Source organism: Cervus elaphus, chromosome 29 (assembly GCF_910594005.1).
Source record: "Cervus elaphus chromosome 29, mCerEla1.1, whole genome shotgun sequence".
Taxonomy (NCBI): domain Eukaryota; kingdom Metazoa; phylum Chordata; class Mammalia; order Artiodactyla; family Cervidae; genus Cervus; species Cervus elaphus.
Genome location: NC_057843.1, coordinates 43982274 through 44007627, shown reverse-complemented (window position 1 = coordinate 44007627; position 25354 = coordinate 43982274). Strand labels below are relative to the sequence as shown.

At 41.1% G+C, this 25354-nt stretch overlaps 1 protein-coding gene across 4 annotated transcripts in view; it reads left to right on the top strand.

Moving 5' to 3' along the window:
- The window catches only part of APBA1 (amyloid beta precursor protein binding family A member 1), a 234487-nt gene that overhangs the window by 124182 nt on the left and 84951 nt on the right, over nucleotides 1–25354 (top strand). The window contains exon 2 of one of the 4 annotated variants that reach the window (XM_043890989.1): nucleotides 12599–12731. The exons of the other annotated variants lie outside the window; for them this stretch is intronic. The gene's annotated coding sequence lies outside the window, so the exon portion shown is untranslated. The remainder of the gene's footprint in view (nucleotides 1–12598; nucleotides 12732–25354) is intronic. 4 annotated transcript variants of the gene reach the window in all.

Genomic DNA, 25354 nt, shown 5'->3' with positions numbered 1-25354 from the left:
TTGACTTGGCTCAAAAAAATACAGCTATATAGAGATCCTAGAGTTGGGTGAAATACTATTTTTCTATAATTCAAGAAAGATTATCTGTCTTAAATAGAAATGACCATTCAATTTAAATTGGATAAAATTGGGACACTTGGGAATAAAAGGAGGCGCTAAGCATAATTAAAATTATATCGATTTTCTTGGAAGACAATTTAGCAGTGTCTTGATGAAACTAAACACACTCTTACCGTATATATGATCCAACAATCATGCTCCTTGGTATTTACGCAAAGGAGTCGAAAACTTATGTCCACAAAAACATGAACATGGATTTTTATGGCAGCTTTATTCATAATTGCCCAAACTTAGAATCAACCAAGGTGTCCTTCACCCGGTGAATAGATAGAGAAACTGTGATATATCCAGACAATGGAATATTCAGCATTAGAAAGAAATGAGCTATCAAACCATCAAAAGATATGGAAGAACCTTAAATGCATATTGCTTAAGTGAAAGAAGCAATCTGTGAAGGTTACTTACTGAATGTTTCCGATTGTATAATATTATGGAAAAGGCAAAACTATGGAGACAATAAAAAGATCAGTGGTTGCCAGGGGTTAAGGGGAAGGAAAAGATGAGAGGTGGGATACAGGGGATTTTTAGGGCAGTGAAACTATTCTGTTTGATACTATAATGGTGGATGTCATTATACATTTATCGAAACACATAGTGTGAACAACACAAAAAATAAACCCTAATATAAACTATGCACATTGGATAATAATAACATCTCACTAGATTTCATTGGTTGTAACAAATATTCCACTAGTGGGAGATATTAGGCTGAGGCAGATGAATAGGAGGGAGATATGTAGGAACTCTATATACTTTCTGCTCAATTTTGTTGGGAAGCTAAAACTCTAAAAAAGTAAAGTCTATTATTTGTTAATTATGTAATTTTTGGGTCTAGGTATTAATCAGTTTTATTATAGATAGCTATATTTTTAAACTATTTTCAAAACTAAGATTATTTTTACAAAGGTAAAATTCTTCTGTTTTAAAAAAAAAAAAAAAAAAAGGATATCAACTGGGATTATCCCAAAGAGCAGAGATGTGTGATCATCTTTCTCAAGCAACATTCTCTGATTTAGAACTAAAGAAATAAAAGAGCATGTTTATTGATAAATTGCTTTTCTATAGTGTATTTACCTTTCTTTTGGAAACATGCTGTCAAACTTTTCTCCTTTTTTTCCAGATTTTCATTACAGTGTAAGGTATGAGGGTTGCAGAGATGAATATCAGACTCCTGACCCAGACTAGGGAATTAGAAAGAGAGGTAGGGATGGCTCCTAGAGGCAGGAGGAACAGGCGTTTCAGCTCTTCTTCTCATTGTTTCTTAAACAAATGAGGTTGGCCCAGGAAAGCTCTAAGAGCCTTTCTTATCCTTAAATTCCATGGATTTGGGATATAAGCAAATCCTTTCACCTACAGATGAGGAAGGGAAAATCAGCACAAATTTCCCACCCCTTCCAGGGTGCATCACCAAGATGTTTTAAAGATGTCAACCCTTAATTAGAATTTTAAATTGGGAGAAATGTGTGCAGGCACTTCAGGTGCAATTAGTGCGGCAGATTAAAATCATTTTGAAGTGACCTCATTCACTTCCCAAACTGTTTAAATTGATTTTACAATTTTCTGCCCGTGTAAGTGGCCAGATAATGTATAGATAGCTGGGGAACTACTAGAATATTTTAATGTCAATCGAGAAAAAAAAGATAAAAACTATTATAGCTTGTCTTTTTACTGCATCAGTGAAAAAGGAGAAGGGGGCTTCATACTTTTTCAGTGGGCTTTTACAATATTTTCAGTATATCTGGAATGCCGAAATTCTGTTGTATTTCATCACAACCAAGCAGCCCTTATCTCTGCTGAGTGGCACCACTAAATAAAAATGTTGTTTCCCTATAGGAAGAGAAACTATAAACCCAGTCAAAAGACAAATAAAACATTGGGAGACGATATTTGCAACAGTATGACAGTCAAAAGGTTAATATTCTTCACTCTTTTAAAAATCCTCTTCCAAGTGCGTAAGAAAAGGACTTGATAGAAAAGCAGGCAGTTCACAGAAAAGAAAATGCAATGGCCAATAAGCCTGTGGAAAAGAGGCCACTTTGTTAGTGGTGAGGGAAACTCAAGGTAAAACAGAACATATCAGATTGGCAAAAGTGAAATATATTGATAACAACTGTTGTTGTTTTGTTATTGTCACTAAGTCGTGTCCAACTCTTTACAACCCCATGAGCTTCAGCATGCCAGTCTCCTCTCTCCTTCACCATCTCTCGGAGCTTGCTCAAACTCATGTCCATTGAGTCAGTGATGCCATCCAACCATCTCATCCTCTGTTGCCCCTTCTCCTCTAGCCCTCAGTCTCTCGCAGCTTCAGGATCCTTTCCAATGAATCAGCTCTTCGCATCAGGTGGCCAAAGTATTGAAGCTTCAGCTTCAGCATCAGTCCTTCCAGTGAATATTCAGGACTGATTTCCTTTAGGATTGACTGCTTTGATCTCCTTGCCGTCCAAGGGACTCTCAAGGGTCTGCTCCAGCACCACAACTGGAAAACATTAATTCAGTGCTCAGCCTTCTTTATTGTCAACTCTCCCATCCATACGTGACTATTGGAAAAACCATAGCTTTGACTATATGGACGTTTGTTGGCTGTATAAAGTGATGTCTCTGCTTTTAATGCGCTGTCTAGATTTGTCATAGCTTTTCTTCCAAGGTGCAAGTGCCTTTTAATTTCGTGGCTGCAGTAACCATCTGCAGTGATTTTGGAGCCCAAGAAGAGAACATTTGTCACTGCTTCCACTTTTCCCCCGTCTATTTGCTATGAAATGATGGGACCGGATGCCATGATCTTAGTTTTTTGAATACTGAATTTTAAGCCAAGTTCTTCATTCTTCTCTTTCACATTCATCAAGAGGCTCTTTAGTTCCTCTTCACTTTCTGCCATAAGGGTGGTGTCATCTGCATGTCTGAGGTTGTTGATATTTTTCCCAGAAGTCTTGATGCCAGCTTGTGAGTCATCCAGCCTGCCATTTCCCATGATGTACTCTGCATTAAGTTAAATAAGCAAGGTGACAATATACAGCCTTGACGTCCTCCTTTCCCAATTTTGAACCAGTCTGTTGTTCCATGTCTGGTTCTAACTGTTGCTACTTGTCCTGCATACAGGTTTCTCAGGAGACAGGTAAGGTGGTCTGGTATTCCCATCTCTTTCAGTATTTTCCAGTTTGTTGTGATCCACACAATGGCTTTAGCATAGTCAATGAAGCATAAGTAAATATTTTTGGGGAATCCCTTGCATTTTCTATCATCTGGTGGATGTTGGCAATTTCATCTCTAGTTCCGCTGTCTTTTCTAAATCCAGCTTGTACATCTAGAAGTTCTTGGTTCATGTACTGCTGAAGCCTAGCTTAAAGGATTTTGAACATAATCTTGCTAGCATGTGAAATGAGTACAATTATATAGTAATTTGAACATTCTTCGGCATTGCCTTACTTTGGGATTAGAATGAAAACTGACCTTTTCCAGTCCTGTGACCACTGCTGAGTCTTCCAAATTTACTGACAGATAAGAGTGCAGCACTTTCACAGCATCATCTTTTAGGATTTGAAATAGCTCAGGTGAAATTCCATCACCTCCACTAGCTTTGCTCATAGTAATGCTTCCTAAGGCCCGCTTGACTTCACACTCCAGGATGTCTGGCTTTCAACATCTGTTGAGGGAACAGTATTTCTCTGTCTCAAGATCCATTGTGGAATAACACTGGTGGCCCCTCTCCTTGGCCCCCATTCCCTTCTGCCTAGAAGAGGAGGACTGTGTCATGAATTTGAGAAAGGAAGCTGTGTTGGATTGGTGCCATCTCTGTCTCTTTTCCAGCTCTGCCTGCCTGCAGTGTGTGTGTATTCTGATGTGCTCCAACCATTTGCTAAGCTTCCCCAGACAGGCATAACACTTGTGAGGGACACCTGTGTTTGACTTATATCCCAGTGACTTGCGTACATTTATTTAATGCAGGGGTGAAGTGTAAGACAATTTGGCTGAAACTATACAGACAAATCATCCAATCCAGCTTTTCAGATGATGTTTTAAAATCTCTATTTGTGTGCCTCCTATATCTCTTTGCTGGCTCATAACCTGAAAATAGAAGAATGCTTATTGATTCCTGTATGCCCCTCTTCCCAGAAAGAAAAGAATACATATATCCATGACCGCACATGGGAAGATTGAGATTGCTTGGAGTTGGAAGGGAATAACTAAACTTTAGGGGGGAAACACCTAGCACTGTTATCACACCTAACTTGTGAAGGAGTCTTTTGGGCCTAGAAAAGAGAACAACAGTCTCAAAGGCCCCTTGCTTAATCATCTAACTTCGGAGAAAACAGAGCATAACCTTAGTTCCATCCTGATGCTCCAGGCCAGTTGCATCTATCTGGGACTTATCACCCCCTGTCCGGAAACCTACCACCCCCTACACCCGCTCATAAGACTTATCACCCCCTGCCTAACTACAAGTGTCATCTCAACAAAAGAATACTCAAAATATCCCGCCTGATTGATGTTTTGCTTATCGCTTCCACAAACCTCCCTATAAGTATGAAGCCTCCCTGATCCCTTTCGGCGCTCAGCCTGGTCATTAGGCCGACTGTCGCCCCTCCTTGCCTGAATAAAGGTAACCTACTTCTGTTGAGGTCGTCTTTCCTTTTCTGCCTCGCCGGAACTATGCCTTACAACTTGTGTCTGCTCGCCCGAGCACAGTAAAGCCAATCTACTGATACTGGATTGTGGTGACGGGAAATCCAGCATTTATTGCAGGTGCCAAACAAGAAGCTCAAAAGTCCTGAGCTTCTCAAAGACTTTCAGAGTAAGGCTTTTAAAGACAAGGTGAGGCAAAGAGTTGCAAAGTATGTGATCAGCTCATGGACGTTCTTCCGATTGGTCATTGGTGAGGTGGCCAGAAGTCAATATCATCAGCCTCCTGGTTCCAGTCAGTCTGGGGTCTACATGCTTGTGGTCAGCGCACAGTTAGCTTCTTCCACCCGGTAGGGGTTTCAGTATCTGCAAAACAGCTCAAAGGGCATGGCTCAGACTACAGTCTACAACCTTTGAGGAGGAACTAAAGTTACTTGACTTTGTTTAATGGACCAACTATTATTATTTTGTCTTGCTTGACTGTTTGCCTTTGTTTCTGCATTTTCTCACTCCTCTCATTAAGTTTATTCTTTGGACTTTAGGGAAAGCCTAGGAGGCTAAGGTTTTTCTACAAACAAAAAGCAGGACGAGGGTGAGGGGCAGGGTGTCTATCACTGGAAGGCCCCATGGGTCCTGCTTGGTTACAGCAGTTTCTATTAATTGGACATGTCTACGTTTGAATGGGCTTCCCTGGTGGCTCAGAGGGTAAAGCGTCTGCCTGCAATTCAGGAGACTCGGCTTTGATCCCTGGTTCAGGAAGATCCCCTGGAGACGGAAATGGCAACCCACTCCAGTATTCTTGCGTGGAGAATCCCATGGATGGAGGAGTCTGGTAGGCTACAGTCCACAGGGTCACAAAGAGTCGGACACAACTAAGCGATTTCACTTTCACGTTTGAATGATGTGATTTGGTCTCTTCCATTTTCTTCAACATAATCCAAGAGGAGGGCACAGTGGGTAAAGGTATGGAAGCATCAAAAGTGTCCTTTTTCATATCTGCAAGTTTTTACATCTTCTCAATCAAATTAAGAGAATAGTTACACTATTCTCTCTAGCTTTCTATGTGTTTTACATTTTCCATAGTAAAAATTGTTTTAGAATGCTACTTTCAAGTAGCATTCTCACTTTTAGGAATATTTTTCTTAGAAATAACTGTAGCAGTCCATATGGATATATATCTATGAGGATGTTTATTAAGACACTGTATAAGAAAAATATGGAAATAATCTAATAATCATTAATAAGAAAATGGTTATATAAATGACATATATGTTGACCTAATTATTAAACAGAGTAAATTAGAGGAAACAGTCTCATGTGGCATCAAGCAAAATTCACACCATCTACTTTATCCTTTATTCTTAAGTATGAACAGACAGGAACCATCAAATACATAGGGGAAAAAAATAGCAGCATGAAAGAGAAAGGGCTAAGATAAACAGAAAAATGGACCCCCAGAGGAAGCAAAGACAATCCAGGAAACTTCAAACAGCTCCATTAGTATGTTCAGAGTGATCCAAGAATTCATAATATCCATTTTGAAATGACATGAAATCAGATAATAGAAAAAGAAGGCGCTTTTAGAGATTAAAGATAGGCTGTCCAGAAATCTGGTAGAAAACCTTGGGGAAAATAAGTGAAGCAAAAAAGAGAAAGAGATGAAGTTAGTGGAGAAAAGAGAAATATCTTGGAGAGATCTCTGCACTCCCATGTTCACTGCAGCATTATTCACAATTGCCAAGATACGGAAAAAAGTTACATGTCCATCGGATGATGAATGGACAAAGAAAATGTGGTATAGATAGATAAAGACCTATATATATCTCTCTATATATAGATATGTATTTATATATATCCCCATATATAATATATATCCATATTTATATATACCCATATATACATATACATGTACATATATATATATATATAATTGTTGTTTCTCCTAAGAAACCTGGTTTGATCTCTTTGCAGTCCAAGGGACTCTCAAGAGTCTTCTCGGACACCAGTTTCAATTCTTCAACACAGCCTTTATGATCTACTCACATCCATACATGATACTGGAAGCGTTAGCTGATACTATAGTGGTAATCATCTTGCAATATATATAAGTGTAACAAATCAACATGCTGCACACCTTACACTTATACAATGTCATATGTCAATCACACCTCAGCATTAAATGCTGGAAACTCACTATTTGAACAAGGGCCTCAGACCAGCAGCGAGATCATCACCTGGGGGCTTACTAGAAATGCAGGTCTCAGGCCCATCCCAGACCCAGCAGTCAGGATCTGCCTTTTAAGAAGACCCCCAGGTGATTCATATGCTCATGGACAGGCTAGAACACACAGGATCATGACTTCAGGGTAAGAAAAAAAAATTATTATGAACTTATAATTCTATCCCCAATGATCAGTCGAGTGTAAGGGCAGAATCAAAGCACTTGGCAAAATGCGTGCATGCATACATGCTCAGTCATGTCTGACTCTTTTGCAACCCCATAGACTGTAGCTTGCCAGGCTTCTCTGTCCATGGAATTTTCCAGGCAAGTATACTGGAGTGGGTTGTCATTTCCTTCTCCAGGGGATCTTCCTGATTCAGGAATCAAAACCATGTCTCCTGCATTAGAAGATGGATTCTTTACCACTGAGCCACCTGGGAAACCCACTTGAAGGAAAAATAAAAAAATACAAGAAATTTTCCCTTCTGGTTAGTGATGTAGATAATATGGGAGGCTGTGCATGTGTGGGGGCAGGGGGTAAATGGTAAATCTCTGTACCTCCCTCTCAATTTTCTTACAAAGCTAAAACTACTCTAAAAATACTCTTCTTTTTTTAAAAAAAGATAGTATTTAAAATTATAAATGTAACCAATAAAATATAATTATTAAACATTGGGAGGCTAAAGGAAAAGGAGATTAAGCGAACTGAATTCTCATTTTTCATCATCTTTCATGCCAAGAAGTCAATAGATAGTACCTAAATTAAGTCAGTGAATTGTGATACATATTAATATTATGTAGAGCTAAGGAGGTAACCTGTAGAAGAACTAAAAATAGTAACAGGATAGTTTTCCTCCTGTTACTCAATGATTCTTTTTTAAAGCTGAGAGGCAATAACTTTTTTTGAGGCCTCTCTGAAATGGACCTGTGCATGGCTTGATTAGAATAATAGAAACAAACTCCCAAATTTTACTGTTGTAACATGTTAAAAGTTAATTTACTAACCGTTGCAGTCCAATGCAGGTTATTTTTGGTCTGTAGGCAGTTTTCCTCCATGTGGTCAATTCAGGGATCCAGGCTGCTTCCTTCTTGTGATTCTGATATCCTCCAGGCCTCAGACTCTTCTGCATGTATCCAGGGATGGGGAAGGACAGCATGGAAAAGGCAAACTCGCTTCCTAAATGACCTGGCCTGAAATGACATCCTCACTTCCACTTTCATTCCGTTGGGGAGAACCAGTCATGGCCCCATCTAGATGTCAGGAGGGCTTGTAAATGTAGTTCTTGGTGACCGTTCTACATCGTGGAGGATGAACTCCAAGTTTTGGTGGGAAGCAGAAACAAAACATTTCAGCCATACTCTATATCCTCATAGCTAAGTATAAATGGCATGTATCCCTTGCACCTCCTCAGAAGGGCATGTGGATTCTGGACCCTGCAGAATCAAGGGCCCTGCAGATAGGAAGGCTGGTGTGTTGATCAGATTTGCTCTGAGTTGTTTGAAAATTTTTAATTCCTTTCCTCTGCTCTGATATCATATAACCAAGCACGTTTCTATAATCATTTCCCTTAACTTAGTAGATCTGTATCTTTTAACTGGAGAGTATGTCCTCTTTGTAAATTAATAAATCAGTGTTATTAACATAATGGTACAGTGCTGCAGTTCATGGGGTCATAATAACTCAGACTTAGCTTGGCAACTGAACAGTGAAAGGAGAGACTGGGCAATATGCTGCCTCCTAGTGGCAGCTTCATTAACAGCTTCATTAACACGGGTGTGACTTTGAACTGGTCAAGTAATCTCTCCACTCCTTGGTGGCCTTATCTGTAAAATAAGGGACTTGGGTTTTGCCAATCCTGTCTGTTCTTACTGTTTATTCCTTTATAATTCTCTCCACCAGTGAACTGATAATACTGAGTTTCTGGAGTGCAGACAGAGTGACCACAGTCTGGACTAGAAGTATGGCAACTCTTAAAGTCTTCTTCGCCACACCCACCCCTGCAACCCATCACAGAGACTTCACTCGTGAATAGTGAGGCTCAGAGAAAAACAAGGTTGAGAAACAGTGTGGTAGCAAGGAAGCAGACTCATGCCGAGAAATCTCCATCAGTGCATGCGCGCGTGCTAAGTCACTTCAGTCGTGTCCGACTCTTTGCAACCTCATGGACTGTAGCCCACCAGGCCCCTCGGTCCATGGAATTCTGCAGGCAAGAATACTGGAGTGGGTTGATTCCAGAAAAGAAAGGTTTTTATGGGGATTCAGCTCATTAGCCCCACTACAAACCCTCCTCAACAAGTCAGGGTGATCAATTTTTCCAGGCACTTTACAGTTCATAAAGCCATCACCATCCCTATAGGGTAAGCAGGGCAGGTATTATTTTCATTACAGATTTAATAATTTCATGGTTCAAACCTTAAAAAGTATAGAAAGGCATGTCATGAAAAGTCCCCCATTTGCCCAGTTCTCACTCTTCATCCTCCCACCTCCCAAAAGAAATAAGTACTTGTGTTGGTTTTTTGTCATTTTAGAGATTGTCATGCATATATGTTCTTTTCCCTCCTCTACATATAGCACAATATTCATTAGACCCTGTTTTGACCGTGCTTTAATTTAATATATCAGGGAGTTCTTTCTATTATCTGTACATAAAAACCACCCTTTGTTTTATAGCATTCTATCTAAAATTTGTTTTGTTTCTAGCCTTTTGTGAATACAGATTATGCTTTAGTAATTTAAATAGAGTTGAACATAAGTCATTTCATACACTTGCATATGAATATATACATAAATGCCTCAGAGTGGTAATATTGATAGGTACTTTCAAATTACCCTTCACTGACCCCTTTTATAGATAAAGGACTGGTGGTAAGAATTTCTAAGTGCAAATCATAGGCTGTATACAGCTTGCCTGCTCACAGGTGTAATTTTCCTGAGTCAGAACCGGATGGCTGTGATGGGTCTGCTGTTGTGCGCTGAGAGGGGCTGCTGTGAGGCGGGCGAGCAGGACAGCTCACCAGAGTGCAAGCTGGAGGAATGAGGCTTGGTCACAGCGGAGCACCGGGAAGTCACAAAGCAGATGTGAGCCGAGCGCTACCAGTGTCAGAGCAGGTGTTTTTGAGCCAGAGCCCAGGGTGTGGACACTGGCTCATAGAGGCTCCAGAAATAGCAGTTACACTCGTCACGGGGTGGTCTTTGAGCCAGGTGGCCAGGAGGTGATTCTCTGTGCCAGTCAGTTTCCTGCTACCCACACCCAGGGTCACTGGGCCTCAGACTTGGGACACGGATAGCTCAGTGGCAGAGTTGTGACCAATCATATCACTTAAGCTTAGTGAGGGATAGTGGGGTAGTTTTGTTAAAATGGGGCAGCCTTGCTTGCATATTTTAAATAATAAAATATGTATATATATACATATATGTGTATTTATATATTCTATATAATATGATGGCAGCCACTCATTATGGCTCAGATGGTAAGAAATCTGCCTATAATACAGGAGACCCCAGTTTGATCCCTGGGTCAGGATAATATGATGTTTATGTTAGATATATTTAAATATTTTATATATTTATGTTATTTATATATGTCACATATAATATATAATTATACATCTATATTTTTACTTATATAATATATATAACATATAATATGAAGTATATTTTAATATGTATGCATATATAATTACATATACAAATAAACACATAGAATTTTTTTTATTTGTCCAGTCACTCAGTCGTGTCTGACTCTGTGACCCCATGGACTACAGCATGCCAGTGTCCTCTATCCTTAACTGTTTCCTGGAGTTTGCTCAAATTCATGTCTGTTGAGTCAGCGATGCTATCTAACCATCTCATCCTCTGCCGCCTTCTTCTCCTCCTGCCCTCAATCTTTCCCAGCATCAGTGTCCTTTTCCAATGAGTCAGCTCTCCCCAGCAGCTGGGCAAAGTATTGGAGCTTCAGCTTCAGCATCAGTCCTTCCAATGAATATTTAGGGCTGATTTCCTTTAGGATTGACTGGTTTTATCTCCTTGCAGTCCTAGGGACTCTCAAGAGTCTTCTCCAACACCACAATTTGAAAGTATCGATTATTCAGTGCTCAGCCTTCTTTACAGTCCAACCCTCGTATCTGTACATGACTACTGGAAAAACCATAGCCTTAACTATATGGACCTTTGTTGGCAAAGTGATGGCTCTGCTTTTTAATATGCTGTCTAGGTTTACCATATCTTTCCTTCCAAGGAGCAAGCATCTTTTAATTTCATGGCTACAGTCACCATCCACAGTGATTTTGGAGCCCAAGAAAATAAAACCTGTCACTGCTTCCACTTTTTCCCCTTCTATATCCTATGAAGTGATGGGACCAGATGCCCTCCCAGGTGGTGCAGCGATAAAGAATCCACCTGTCAGTGCAGGAGATGCAAGAGACACGGGTTTGATCCCTGGGTCAGGTAGATCCCCTGGAGCAGGTAATGGCAACCCACTCCAGTATTCTTGCCTGGAAAAGTCCATGGACAGAGGAGCCTGGCGATCTACAGTCCATGAGGTCACAAAGAGCTGGACATGACTGAGCATGTACAATAGAAATTATACATGCATATAAATTATACACATTGTATATAAATTACATTTAAAATACATATTTAATAAATATTTAAGTAATGGAATTTTTCACATACTTTATTTTTTAGAGCAGTTTTAAGTTCTCAGAAAAATCAAGTGGGAAGTACAGAGACTTCCCATACACCTTCTCTCACACATATGCATAATCTCCCTCACTAACAACCTCCCACAGCAGAGCAGTACATTTATTACAATTGATGAACCTACATTGACATGTCATTATCACCCAAAGTCCACAGTTCACCTTAAGCCTCACTTTTGGTGTTGTACATTCTGTGGGTCAACAAGTATATTTTTTATTCTTTTTCTTGGTGCTACATTAACACATTGCCAGCAATCCTGTGAGGTAGGTGCTATTATTACACCCACTTAGAGAAGAGGAAACTAAGGCACATAAAGTTAAGTGATGTGGCCAGGGTCACATAGCTAGTGAGTGTTGGAACTGAACTTGAACCTAGCCATGTGACTTCGGGTATGTTCTAACTGCTGTGCTGCACTGCCTCTGATTTGGTTCCCCGATCCCTGGGGTTCTCTTTACTCTTCCCACTCGTCCTCCAGGTGAGCAAAAAGGGCTCCATCTGTTCTTACTTACCTGGCTCTCCCAGAGCCTCACTGTCTGTCTGAGGAATCTTTGAGCAGCTTCTGTTATTCTCTGCAGCAGGAGCCATGGGTGCTGAAGAGCGGGGAGCTGTGGGTTAGCTGGGGCTTGAGCCTAAGGGTTATCAGTGAGGACAGAAGGGGAAAGGGAGGGTGAGGCTGGACGTGATGGAGAGAGGAGAGGAGCAGGGACACTGGCCTCAGGGACACGGAGGTCTGAGATTAAAGGACAGCAGTGAAAATTAGGGGAGGAAAGAACATGGGACCAGTTCCTTTGAGAGACCAAAAACCAGACGGTATGGGACACTTGGTTCCAGGTTACAACAACAATTAGGCTTTTCACTCATTCATTTATATGTTCATAACCTCTTGTTATTTAGAGGGAAAATTCTGATAACTGGAAGGTCTTTCATTTGTTGAACAGGGTGGTGTTATATACTTTTGGAAGAGCTTGAACACAGATTTTCCAACAAAAGAAGAGAGTTTAGGAAGCCTAAAAGGAAGATCTAGAATTGCTCTGTACAGTATAGTGGATACACATGGCTATTGAGATGCATGTAAGTATAAAATTCACATTGAATTTTGGTGACTTAGGGAAAAAAGAATGCAGACTGTCTCAGTAATAATTGTTTAATTGGACATATGTTGAGATAATATTTTGGGTCTATTTTAAAGATTAAATATATTATTAAAATTAATGGTACATTCTTTACCTTTTAAAAAAAAAGTGACTACTGGAATTTTTTAAATTATCTACGTGATTTGCAATATGTTTCCACTGAACTGTGATGATCCAGAGGAAAGGGATAGGAACCACAAAGACTCAGGACTGTTAGGGGACAAGTTACAAGAGAGGGAAGCCCTATAGCTAACAACAGAAAAGGAAGATGTGGGGAAAATTAATCGATGAGGTTTTGGAAGGGTAATGGGTGTGCTGTGCAGTGTAGAATCTCGCCCCAGTCTTCCCTATGAAATCTTCAGTAAAATCTACATTATTTTAAAATTTTATTTATCTATTTATTTTTGGTTGTGCTGGATCCTTGTTACTGCTCAGGCTTTCTGGTGCACAGGCTTCTCATTGCAGTGGCTTCTCTCGTGAGCACAGGCTCTCGGCGTGCAGGCTTCAGTAATTGCAATTCACCGGCTCAGTAGTTGCAGCTCCCAGGGTCTAGGGGAAAGTGGTTGTGGTGCATGGGCTTAGCTGCCCGGTGGCATGTGGGATCTTCCTGGACCAGGGATTGAACCCATGACCACTACATTAGCAGGCAGATTCTTATCCACTGGACCACCAGGGAAGTCCCAATTTTTAAATAAAGTAAATTAAAAATAATTCCTTTTGGAGAAACTCATGAATTCTCTTGAGGTGACTAAAAGCCTCTGGATCCTAAAAAAACTTTGAATTTCACTGGTCTATATTTGGGACCTAAATGAAATCAGTAAATTAGAAATTCCGAGCGTTAGATACTCTACCTCTTTACATTCTAGTCAGCATGTCCAAGGAACTCTTAAGAGTTTCCAAATTATCTGTGAATCATTTTTAAGAGAAAATGGTTTTCTTCTTTCCCCACTTTATGGTTTTTTTTCCCTGTTAACTTGTGCTAATGTGACTCAGTTGAGAGAATTGAGAGAGTTGATTGTCCAGGGAGGCTTTGAATCAATATGAGATTTCTGGCTCATCAAATTCAAATTCAAGTCATCACCAATGTTGCCACCTAATAGTTGCTTAGTGCATTTTTTCTTTGGGTTTTGTGAAGCTGAATTGTCAGGGAGCGATCCTTCCTGGATACAGCTGTTTTTAATCATTGATTGTAACCCTTGCGTATCAGGTATGAGGCATAACAGAAAAAATGTCTGAGGACAATGGCCAGCATACCTGATGCTGTCTTCTTGTGAATAAAAAGAACGTCAGAGACAAGAATTTAATTTGAAGCTTCATAATTAGGAGTGTGGCTGACATTCTGGCGTTAATTTTGGGGAAGGAAAATGTTAGAGGAAGTTACAGAAAACTTGAGGGAATAGAGAGAAGCAAGTTAACTGACTTCCTAATGAGCCAAATAATTTGTAAAAGTAATAGTAGCGGTAAATTTGAGATGATATCGTCTGAAAGGAAGGACTATATTTTAATGAATAACAGTTCAATTCATCCTGAGCCTGGTATTTCCCGTTTCTGGGATGAAATAATGAGCCTCTGAAAACTAACATGGCTGAACTGATTTTAGAGATCTACTGTCTTTAACATGAAAGTGTGGTGTGTCCATGGCTTTCTGTATAATAACAGAAAAGAAATACCAGCAAAATGGTTCAAGTTGATTGTAACTGGTGATTAGTACCCCAGAAGTGAATGTCGTGTACCACAGAGATAGTAAAAGAAGTGGAGGGTAAGGAAAGGAAGTTATGTATGGGGCATGAAAAAGAGGGATTATAATGAGGGAAAAATGCCAATTTTGTGTAACCCACAGTAAATATGGATTATGTGGCCATGTCTGATTTTATACCACGGTCATTTCATAAAAATTCAGATAGACTTTTAATCGGCTTTGATCTCCAGACAATGTCCCTTGAGTTTTCTATAAAATTTACAAGATTTTCCCTCTGAGTTTGCATGATTGTCTTAAGCTTATTTCATGCCTTTTATTGAAATCAAAATGATAAATGAGTGATTTGTCTAACTCCCGGAGTTAGACAAAGAGCCAGACAATCAGATAATCTGCATCCATTCAGAAGTTTCTAAGGCTGGGTTGTGATCAGAGCTTTGAGGTCGGAGTGACTAAATTCATCCAAGTGAATGAATTAATTTTCCTGCCTGTTTAGTGTTAACCACAATTATACAGATTTCAAGGTGGATGAAAATAATGAACCTGATTTTGTAGCCATCACACAAGAATGTATTGCTTCAAATGGCCTCAGTTCCTCTGTTTACTCTGCAAGGATAAAAGCAGATGTGAAAAATGTGGCCATAGGCCAAAACAATATTTAAAGCCCTCTATTGGAGTTGATTTCAGAGCCCAAACAGAGTCTTTTTAATAATCTTGGCTGTCGCATATCTTCATTCTTTAGGGATGGATTTGTGTTTGGAGAACATCAAACAGCATTCACAGCCAAATTTTGTAAATAAAGTGGAAGATAAATTTGGATGACACCCTCTGAGGTCAAACATCAGATGTGACTAGATATGACTATAGAATATTGAAAAAACAGTTTGCTGGTAGCTTCAAATACCTCAAATTAACTTTGAAATCAGTTCCAATAAAGGAGTGGCTAAAGTATTTTCAGCAAAGACAGTGCCCTTGGAACATGTAAGTATAGAGTCTGCCAAGGTGACTATTTCATAAGGGATTACACCAATTTAGATGTTTGTTTAAAAAAAATCAATCACATCACTTTATGAGTGCAGTGCAATGTAAGAGGAAGAACAGCAAAAAGCCAGAGGGATCTACCTTCACTTCTGGCTCTGAGTGACCTTGGACAAGTTATTTAAGCTATCTTAGCTTCTGCTTCAAAATTAGCAATTGGAGATAATAATTCCCACTGAGGCTGTTGTGAGGGTTAGAAATATAGTATGTAAAACACTGGAGAAGGCAATGGCACCCCACTCCAGTACTCTTGCCTGGGAAATCCCATGGACGGAGGAGCCTGGTGGGCTGCAGTCCATGGGGTTGTGAAGAGTTGGACACAACTGAGTGACTTCACTTTCACTTTTCACTTTCGTGCACTGGAGAAGGAAATGGCAACCCACTCCAGTGTTCTTTTTTTTTTCTTTTTAGTTCTCCCACTTTATTGCTACCAACCCTCCCTCCACCCTCGTGCACACATGCTCAGTCATGTGACCCCATGGACTGCAGTCCGCCAGGCTCCTCTGTCCATGGACTTTTCCAGGCAAGAATACTGGAGTGGGTTGCCATTTCCTCCTCCCCACTGCAGTATTCTTGCCTGGAGAATCCCAGGGACGGGAGCCTGGTGGGCTGCTGTCTATGGGGTTGCACAGAGTTGGACACAACTGACATGACTTAGCAGCAGCAGCAGCAGCATGTAAAACACCACATATATTGGCCTACATGTAGTACAGCATTTGTGATTATTTGATGAATTTATTTATACCCAGCCTGTTTCAAAATTGATTAAAGGTGCTTAACTGTATGTTTTCCACCCCTACATAGCCTTATTTAGGAAAGGGTAATATTAATAAATGTAAGTAAACCATGTGCCCTAGTCATTTATATTAACTTAATTTGCTTTTTAAAAATGCTGTATTGTCTGCTCAATACTGACTATAGTGTGTAAGAAAATGCAGTAATGGATGTTAAATAACCCTTACAAAAAAAATAAATAACCCTTACAACATATCAAACATTGTTCTAAGTACTATATACATATTAATTTGTATCACCATCTGAGTAGCTCAGATGGTAAAGAATATGCCTACAATGCAGGAGACCCAGGTTCAATCCTTGGGTTGAGAAGATCCCCTGGAGAAGGGGATGGCAACCCACTCCAGTATTCTTGCCTGGAGAATTCCATGGACAGAGGAGTCTGATGGGCTACAGTCTGTAGGGTCACAAAGAGTCAGACACAACTGAGTGACTAACACTCACTCATATACTGGGCTTCCTGGGTGACTCAGATGGTAAAGAATCCACCTGCAATGCAGGAGACCTGGGTTTGATCCCTGGGTTGGGAAGATCCCCTGGAAGAGGGCATGGCAACTCACTCCAGTATTCTTACCTGGAGAATCCCCAGGGACAGAAGAGCCTGGTGGGCTACACTATATGGGGTCACAAAGAGTCAGACACGACTGAGCGACTAAGCACACATATTGGTTTTAGAAATGGTAAAATGGGAGCATTTTCTGTGATTAAGTCAGTCAAAGTCAAAGAACTAGTAAGTTGAAAGATGAAACTAGAATGCATATTCAAGCAGTCTTTTTCCCACACCTGTCTCCTTAACCACTACCTGCAAGCCTGCCCGCTAAGTTGCTTTAGTCCTGTCCAACTCTGCGATTTTATAGACTGTAGCTCACCAAGCTTCTCTGTCCATGGGATTCTCCAGGAAAGAGTACTGGAGTGGGTTGCCATGCCCTCCTCCAGGGGATCTTCCCAACCCATGGATCGAACTCGCATCTCTTGTGTCTCCTGCATTGGCAGGCAGGTTCTTTACTGCTAGTGCCATCTAGGAAGCTTGTTAACCACTACAATACCTCATTAAATATAGTGAGTGACAGGAAGATCTATTGGGATAAACTTGGTATTTGAAAACTAATAAGCACCATTTTTAGCCAACTCTTTTAAATAAGGTGGGGGATAATCTTTTAAAGTCAAAAGCCAATATGACTAAATATTGGAATAGAATATTGAGAACAATTTTCTGGTAACCTCAAACCCCATAAATTAACTTCAAAAGTTGTTCCTGTAAAGGAGTGGCCAAAGTGTTTTGAGCAATGGCAGTGGCCTTGAAACATGCAAGTATTGAGTGTACCATGGCTTGTTGAGAAGGCCCAGGACCCACTAACCTGTGCTGGGCAGGTGCTAGAAGGCAAATTCAGCTACAGTATGGTCAGACATGTAATCCAGCAGGCAGTGCACTATCTCTAAGGGATCAACGAGTGGCTATCCAGATAAGTCATTGGCATTCTTAATCCAAAAAATGAGTATCTAAGCTGATGAGGCAGCCAACATTGGAACAATCTGTCCACAGAGAAAGAACACAAGTCCCTGAATGGCAGATCAGGAAATAGGAAGATCCACCAGAGCTTTCCATTGGCCAGACCCAAAGAGAAGCCAGAGGAATAGGGAGCTGTTGACACAGCCCAAAAAGGCCAGCCTTGCAGGGAACAGAGTAGGGAAGGGAAGGTGCGAAGTGAACCTGGAGAGGGAAATGGAAGATGTCCAACCCCTGTGTCTTCATCAAAGCTGCACAGGGTCAAGGATATATCCCTGAGTTCCAACCACAGAGACCTCACCCTGGTTGACATCTGGTACTCAGCTCACTCTGAAACCATTACCAATACTATCTGCCAAGCCACAGTTCACAATTTCAGGCACAAGGATATCAGAGAAAACAAAATAATAGTTTGTTGAGGCAAGATAACTCTGTGTGAGGAGGTTTTTTCTGACCATGTGAGCTTGTTTAAACTGACAATGATTTTAGGAAGGTGAAATGTGTATTCCATATCCATCTTGGCTCCCAATATCATTAAATTTAATTTCTGAATGATTCAAAGGAGATTAAACTTTAATGAATTCTAGTCTTTTGTATTTCTGTCTTTTATGTTACTCTTATAAATAGATGTGTTTTGTTTAGAAAAGCTGATGATTTGAGTGGGGTTCTTGATGTTCTTTGGATTCCATAGTAGATGTTTCATGACTGATTTCACTCATGGAAGGGAAACCCATTTGTACAGTAGGGAAGGTAGATAAGAATACCTGGGTATTCCTATTCTCTCATCTTTTTTTTCCCCTTGAATGAAAACCATTAATCTCCCAACCATGCCAGTTGTGTGTGTGTGTGTGTGTGTGTGTGTGCGCGCGCCTACACTACATATAGGACATAATCTTGTTTGGCAAGCTGTTTCCGTGGAAATTATCAATAATAGTCTCAGTGTCATCGACGGCCCCTCCAAAGGCTTGATGTCAGACGTGTGTTGCCTGGAACAGTATATATGCAGGTGGATTAGGACAGGCTGCCTGGAGAATCCCATGGACAGAGGAGCCTGACAGGCTAGAGTCCATAGGGTCACAAAAAATTGGATATGACTGAGCAACTGAGCATGCATGCATGCATGCAGTCCCAAGATATAGGACTTCCCTTCCAACTCCCGCAGGGGAAGACAAGCAACATTCATTAAGTCCATGAAATGCAGTTTTACTCTTATACTTTAAATGCATGCAAAAGTATAAAAACTTATATAAATGGAATCATTTTGTTCATTCTAACTTTTTCAGAGGAAAAATGGCCAGTGCAGACTTTCTTCTTCTTCTCCCACTCTTCTCGCCTCCACCTTCGTGTGTCTCCCCTACGGCTGCATCACTGCTCCACCCTCCCCCAATACGCACAACACTCTCCAGATTAACAAGCTTATGTCATTCCTTTTGCTACTGTTTACATTTCATTTTGTCTTCAGCCTGACTACTGAACTACTAAAACTACTTCTGAATGTGTTAAAAGGGACAGTCTATTGAAAAGTCTTCTTAACAACTACTTAAGGACAGATCAACCAAAGTAATTTATAACCTCCCCTTCTATTCATCCCAAACCAACATGAGCCTCAGCTAATATTATGAGCCACCTGGGTTCAACTGCTGAATCATGAAATGCTTTATTTCCAAATGGTGCGCTGCAATGGATTCCCTCCCTTTATTCACTTTTTCCAACTCAGCTGTAGAGCATTCCAGAACCAGGAGCCAGAAAGCCACCAGTGCTTCACTACAACCTGGATTCCCTGACTCCTGCAGCCAAGATGCCACAGCACCTCCTTTTCATGTTACATGGTCGTGCCTGCAGAGGGGTCTGCCTTGCCTGTGTCTTCCAGGTCATCCAGCCTTTTTGTAGAAGGGGAGGGATTTTCATCAACCAGCTGTAACTCCTCCCTTCTACTCTCCCAGCCTCCGGAGGCACATGGGTCATAATCAAGGACTCTGGTTAGATAATGGCAGTCATCACCTAGGCCTTAGTTCCTAGGACCTTACGAGCTGTGAAATCCAGAACCTGTAAGAACAGCAGCACTTTCGTGATTCACAAAGGTGATGCAGTGGTTATTGTTTTAACTCTAGCTTCCTTCTGTAGCATGGACCTGTTTCTGCTTTGCATTCATCACCAGGTATTACAATTACTGAAGCTTGTCTGTCTTTGAAGGCTGGGACCATGTTTAGAAACTTGCATCCCCCTCACCTTGCACAGTGCCTGCTACTGGATCAATGCCCTCAAATGCAGGCAAATGTTGAATCACTAGAGTTCTTTGGGCACTTAAAGCATCAAAAGAAGGTAGAGAAGGTTGCAGGGGTGGATGAGGGCAGCAAAGATTCAAGATGGAAAGAAGAAATGAATTCTCAAAAGGCTGGGCATGGCAATGTCCAAAAGGTCCCTGATATTGAAAAGTGGGAAGATAACTATTTTCTTTTTAATCACTAAAAATTTATTGACTCCCTATTATGTTTCCTCTGTACTTGGCACTAGGGAATCAAAGATAAATGACCTGTGCACTTTTCTCAAGGATTTCATATTTATAAAGAATTGCTACTCAGAACAACAGGTGTTATAATATGATATTTAGATAGATAGAGTTCAGTGAGGATGATGGGAAGGGTTAACCAGATTTTATTATTCCCCTGCTTAAACTGTCCCCAGTACCATGCCCACGGACTATAGCCCACCAAGCTCCTCTGTCCATGGAATTCTCCAGGCAAGAATACTAGAATGGGTAGCCATTCCCTTCTCCAGGGGATCTTCCTGACACAAGGATCAAACCTAGGTCAAACCTTGCATTGCAGGCAGATTCTTTACCATCTGAGCCAGCAGAGAAGCCCAATAGCGTGCCAGTGCACTTGAAATAGCTTTACCGTGATGTGCCAGGCCCTGCCCTGCTGCCCCTTCCCATCTCTCCATCGTCATCTCCTACCACATCATCTCTTACTAAGTTCACAAACATTATTTCTGTCTTTGAACACAGCAAGTCCTTTCTCACCTCAAGGCCCTGCCCTCAGATCTTTACTTGGCTCTTTCTTTATCATTCAGGCCTCAGCTCCAAAATCACTTCCTTTGGCCACCATATAACCCTCTCTCCTCAGTCAGTTTCTCTGCCATTACCCTGTTTCATTTTCTTCATAAGACTTTTTGTTCTTTGATGTTATCTGATCTGTTCATTAACATAATCATTGTCTCTTCCCCCTCTCCTTCCCCTTCACCCCCATACATTAGAATAGGGGCTTCCCAAGAACAGAGCAGCCTTTCTAGCTTGACCACTGCTCTACCTTTATGCCCAGAATGTTGCCTGGAGGCTGGCACATAATAGACACTCATTAGGTAGGAACTCACTTTGGGGAAGATAAGGCAGATTCACCAGCAAAAAATTATAAGTGAAAAAATATGCTAGGATAGGGAAGGCAGTTAGGGCCAGTGTCAGGACTCTGGGTATTAGACTGCAGGATACAGATGAAGCATGAAGATGAGGCTGGAGGAGAGATGTGGCTTCATTTGTTTGAGGAAGCATCAGGAGTAGGACTCCAGCACCCAGAGCCTACAGCCAGAGAGTATGGATCAGACAGCAGTTCTCCCAGGTGCATGATTGGGCAATCACCTAATACCTGCTGCTGCTGCGAAGTCACTTCAGTCGTGTCTGACTCTGCAACCCCATAGACGGCAGCCCACAGGCTCCCCCGTCCCTGGAATTCTCCAGGCAAGAACACTGGAGTGGGTTGCCATTTCCTTCTCCAATGCATGAAAGGGAAAGTGAAAGTGAAGTTGTTCAGTCATGTCTGACTCTTAGCAACCCCATGGACTGCAGCCCACCAGGCTCCTCCGTCCATGGGATTTTTTCCAGGCAAGAGTACTGGAGTGGGGTGCCATCACCTTCTCCGCACCTAATACCACTTGCCTCCATTTCCTCATTTTTAAAAGAGCTGACAATAATCTCTATAAAGACAATAGGAGAGTACGTTCTTCACAGGCTAGTGGGAGGATTAAATAAGTCATTATGTGGAAAATGCCTAGTAATGTCTGGTAGATAGCTAAGCGCTTTCACCATCTACTACACAGGGGAGGGTCACTGAAGAGTTTAAGAAATAGGGTTATGGGATTCAGGTTTGTATTTAGAAAGATGAGCAGGTTGGCAGTGGTGAGGAAGGATCAGAGGAAACTGAGAAATTAGTTAAGGGAATAATTTTGTAGGCGAGAGGGACCAAGACAATGTAGCGGCAGTGAGGATGATGCGAGAGTTACTAAGACAATGGACTTGGTCATCCGTTTGGGGAAGGAGGTGAGGGGAAGAGACAAGTCAATAATAATTCCTGGATTGGGGACTTGGTGGTGCCTTTCACCTGTGCAGGAAATACGGGGGTGGGGGTGGGGTGCCAGGTTTGGGAGCTGGGATGGGGAACGAGGATGAGGAGGCATGTTTTGTTCAGCTGTGGCAGGTAGAGGTTGGGCGCCATGGGAACTCCAGGTGGAGCTACCCAGCCAGAAGATCCCCCCACACCTTCCTGGATTGCAATATGCTCAAGTTTTTAGTAGCTCTGTACTTACTGATACTTAATGCTAGTGCTTAATATTTAATGTTTATCTTTGCCTTTTAAGCAAATAGCATGACAAACATCTTTGTCCATATCTGCATTTTTCCTTTGAGATTTCTGTAAGTAGAATTACTGGGGCAAAAGTATATTACCTTTTGAAGATTTTAATTCATCTTGCCAAATTTCTTATCAAAAAGGTGGTACCAATATATAGTCCCACAATAACCTGGGATTCTTAACAAAAAAAGAAAAAGAAAACAGCTTGAGTGAGGTTTTTTAAATAAGCGAAGTTGCCAACGTAGAGGGAACAGTCCTCTTGTGTACTACCAATGGACCTGACCACTAGTGTCAGCTCCATCTTTAAAAGTTGGTAGTTGCCTTTGTCCTAGGGAATCCCTCAAATTGATGCCTGTTATTAATTAACATACTGCCAACACTGTAACCCAAACTATATTCTTGAAACCAGGATGGTTTACTCTGTGCGCGAACATTCCACTGAAGCTGGGGAAGGGGTATAAGGCCCATACACCCAGTGAAAGGAAAGCTTCAGTGTATCAAAACTAGCTTATTTTAACATATTTTCCCCCAAAGAACTGTTTTTTGGTCACTTTCTTTACATGACTTAGTGTACAGACATGCATAAAAATTGCATTGCCTGTGGATCAATCAGTGCTCTATAAGACAGCACTATTTGCTGGTCAGACATGATTTTAACCCAGAATAAACTAAAATCTCTTTTTTGATACATATATCAATAGATTTTCATCAGGCTAGAAAGGAAAGTGCCATTTTCACTGAAAATGGGGATTTGGTCAGTTCTGCACATGGTTATTATGAACTGCTGGCCTGCTCATGTGTTTTGGATGGTGGTCGTTGCATCTCTGACTGACTACACACAGCTGCCACGCTGTAGGGCAGTGGTACCCAGGGAAGCATCTGGCGTGTTTCCTATCCCTCCATTATGAATGCTTGCTTTGTGCTCAGCCGACTCAGATTTGGACGTGAGTGTGGTTTTTATCTGTTGTCTTTTCCAGAGAGTCCTTATAAAGGAAACTTGGATAGACTGTTCTTGTCCATGCCTTGTATGGAATTGATTATTTGTTTCGTATCTTTCATGCACCACTGGAGGCCACCTAACCTGGGGGCTGTCAGCGCCAGTATTTGCTTCTTCTGTTATGTGCATTAACCCTCCATCTGGTCTGAACAGAAACACATACTAAGAAAACTTTCTTATACCTTGTCCACAGTCACCGTTCTCAGGTGTTAAATAAGAGGAAGCCACAATTTTTCAAAGAAGACTGGGTCTAATTTGTATGAAGTGGGATTCTTGTCAAGGAGGAAAGCAGTAAGGATTGATCATCTCTGCTAAACCATAATTGTTTTCTAGTGAGTGTTAGTCAGGGGTGGATCCATCAAAGAAGCAGGTAAAGATGGTAACTTCTGCTTGAAGATGAACTTGGCAGCTCCAAAATGGCCTCTTTTACTACTGGGACTATCACAGTGCTTGAAGGAAATTGTGATCGTTTCGGTGGGAGCTGAGTAGAATATAATGCATCCTAATATTAGAGAGTCCATTAGATGTCCCTGGTCTTCCTGGAGCTTTCTGCTCTTACATTAAAGAGTTCATTTCCCAGTTTTGTCCATTTGTAAAATGAGCCCCCCAAAAGGATACAATAAAAAGTTTACACACATTGAACCCATTTACCACAACTGCCTTAAAATCATAGGGATCCTGCCTGTTTTTGTTCTTTACATCCCCTGCAATTATTTCCATACACTGTATGCAGATTATGCTATAAAGCTATTTTGGATAAGAAGAAACCAAAATACTAAATTTACCGAATACCAAAATACCAAATTTGAGAGTGGTTGAAACCAAAGCCATCTCTGTAGTCACAAGTCCCTCTGGAAATAGAGAAAGAGACATACCCGTATTTTAAAGAAGTTAGCATGTTATCCAGTGTCAGCTATAATGCTAACTTACAGAATCAAAGAATTTTAGATCCAGGGTATATGAGGGGAGTGAATATTAGAATCAGTGTTTTAAGTGCAGTTGTCAGAACGCTGACCTCTAGGAAAAAGGTGTTTCCCTGTCAGACAGGTTGGGTAACCCCTGCATCCCGCATCTTCCTCCCCTTGCATATTCACAAGGAAAGTCAACTTAAGTCAACATCTCCCAAATTTACTTGAGCACGGAGCCTTTTTACTCTGCATTAATAGCTGTTAATATCCTGCTGCAGGAAATGAGTCCAGTCTCATGGTGGAGGTTCAGAAAATTAAACCACTTAACGGTAGGTGACAGAGCCAGTAATGCCAGGACGAGAACCTATTGATGGCTGAAGCCTCCCTCAGAATGGCTGCAAATTTGTACTGACAGCAATGGATTAAAAACATCCCAAGGCTTTTTTTCCTCCTTGAAATACCTCTTCTCCCTGGCCCCGCAGCATGCGGAATCCTAGATCCCCCACCAGGGATTGAACCCTTTCCCCCTGCAGTGGAAGCACGGAGTCCTAACCACGGGATCGCCAGGGAAGTCCTTTTTACCCTTGAAATTTATTTTAAAAACCGTTTCTAAAGTATCTAGGATCCTAGTTTAATTTAGAGAGATTTATCCCTTAGCAGATGGAAAATGTGTCAGTTGGCTCATTCAATTTGGTAGTACTCTCTATTCATATGCATCAGAAACAGAACCTGAATAGTAAGCGCGGTGGGGAACTTAAAGGCTCAGAAGCCTGTCGGTCTGAGGGGTGGGGAAGAGAGAAAGCCAGTAAGCAAATGAAACGAGGAGACACGTAATTACAAATTACGACACGTGCTTCGAAGATGATGAACTATGTGCTGTCAGCTTGAGCTTAAATTTGCAATCACTTTTTAATTGACCGCGATTCAGACGAGATCAATAACAGCTGTTTTTATGATTATCTTGGTACTCGGCTTCTGCCTACAGTCTGAACCACGTA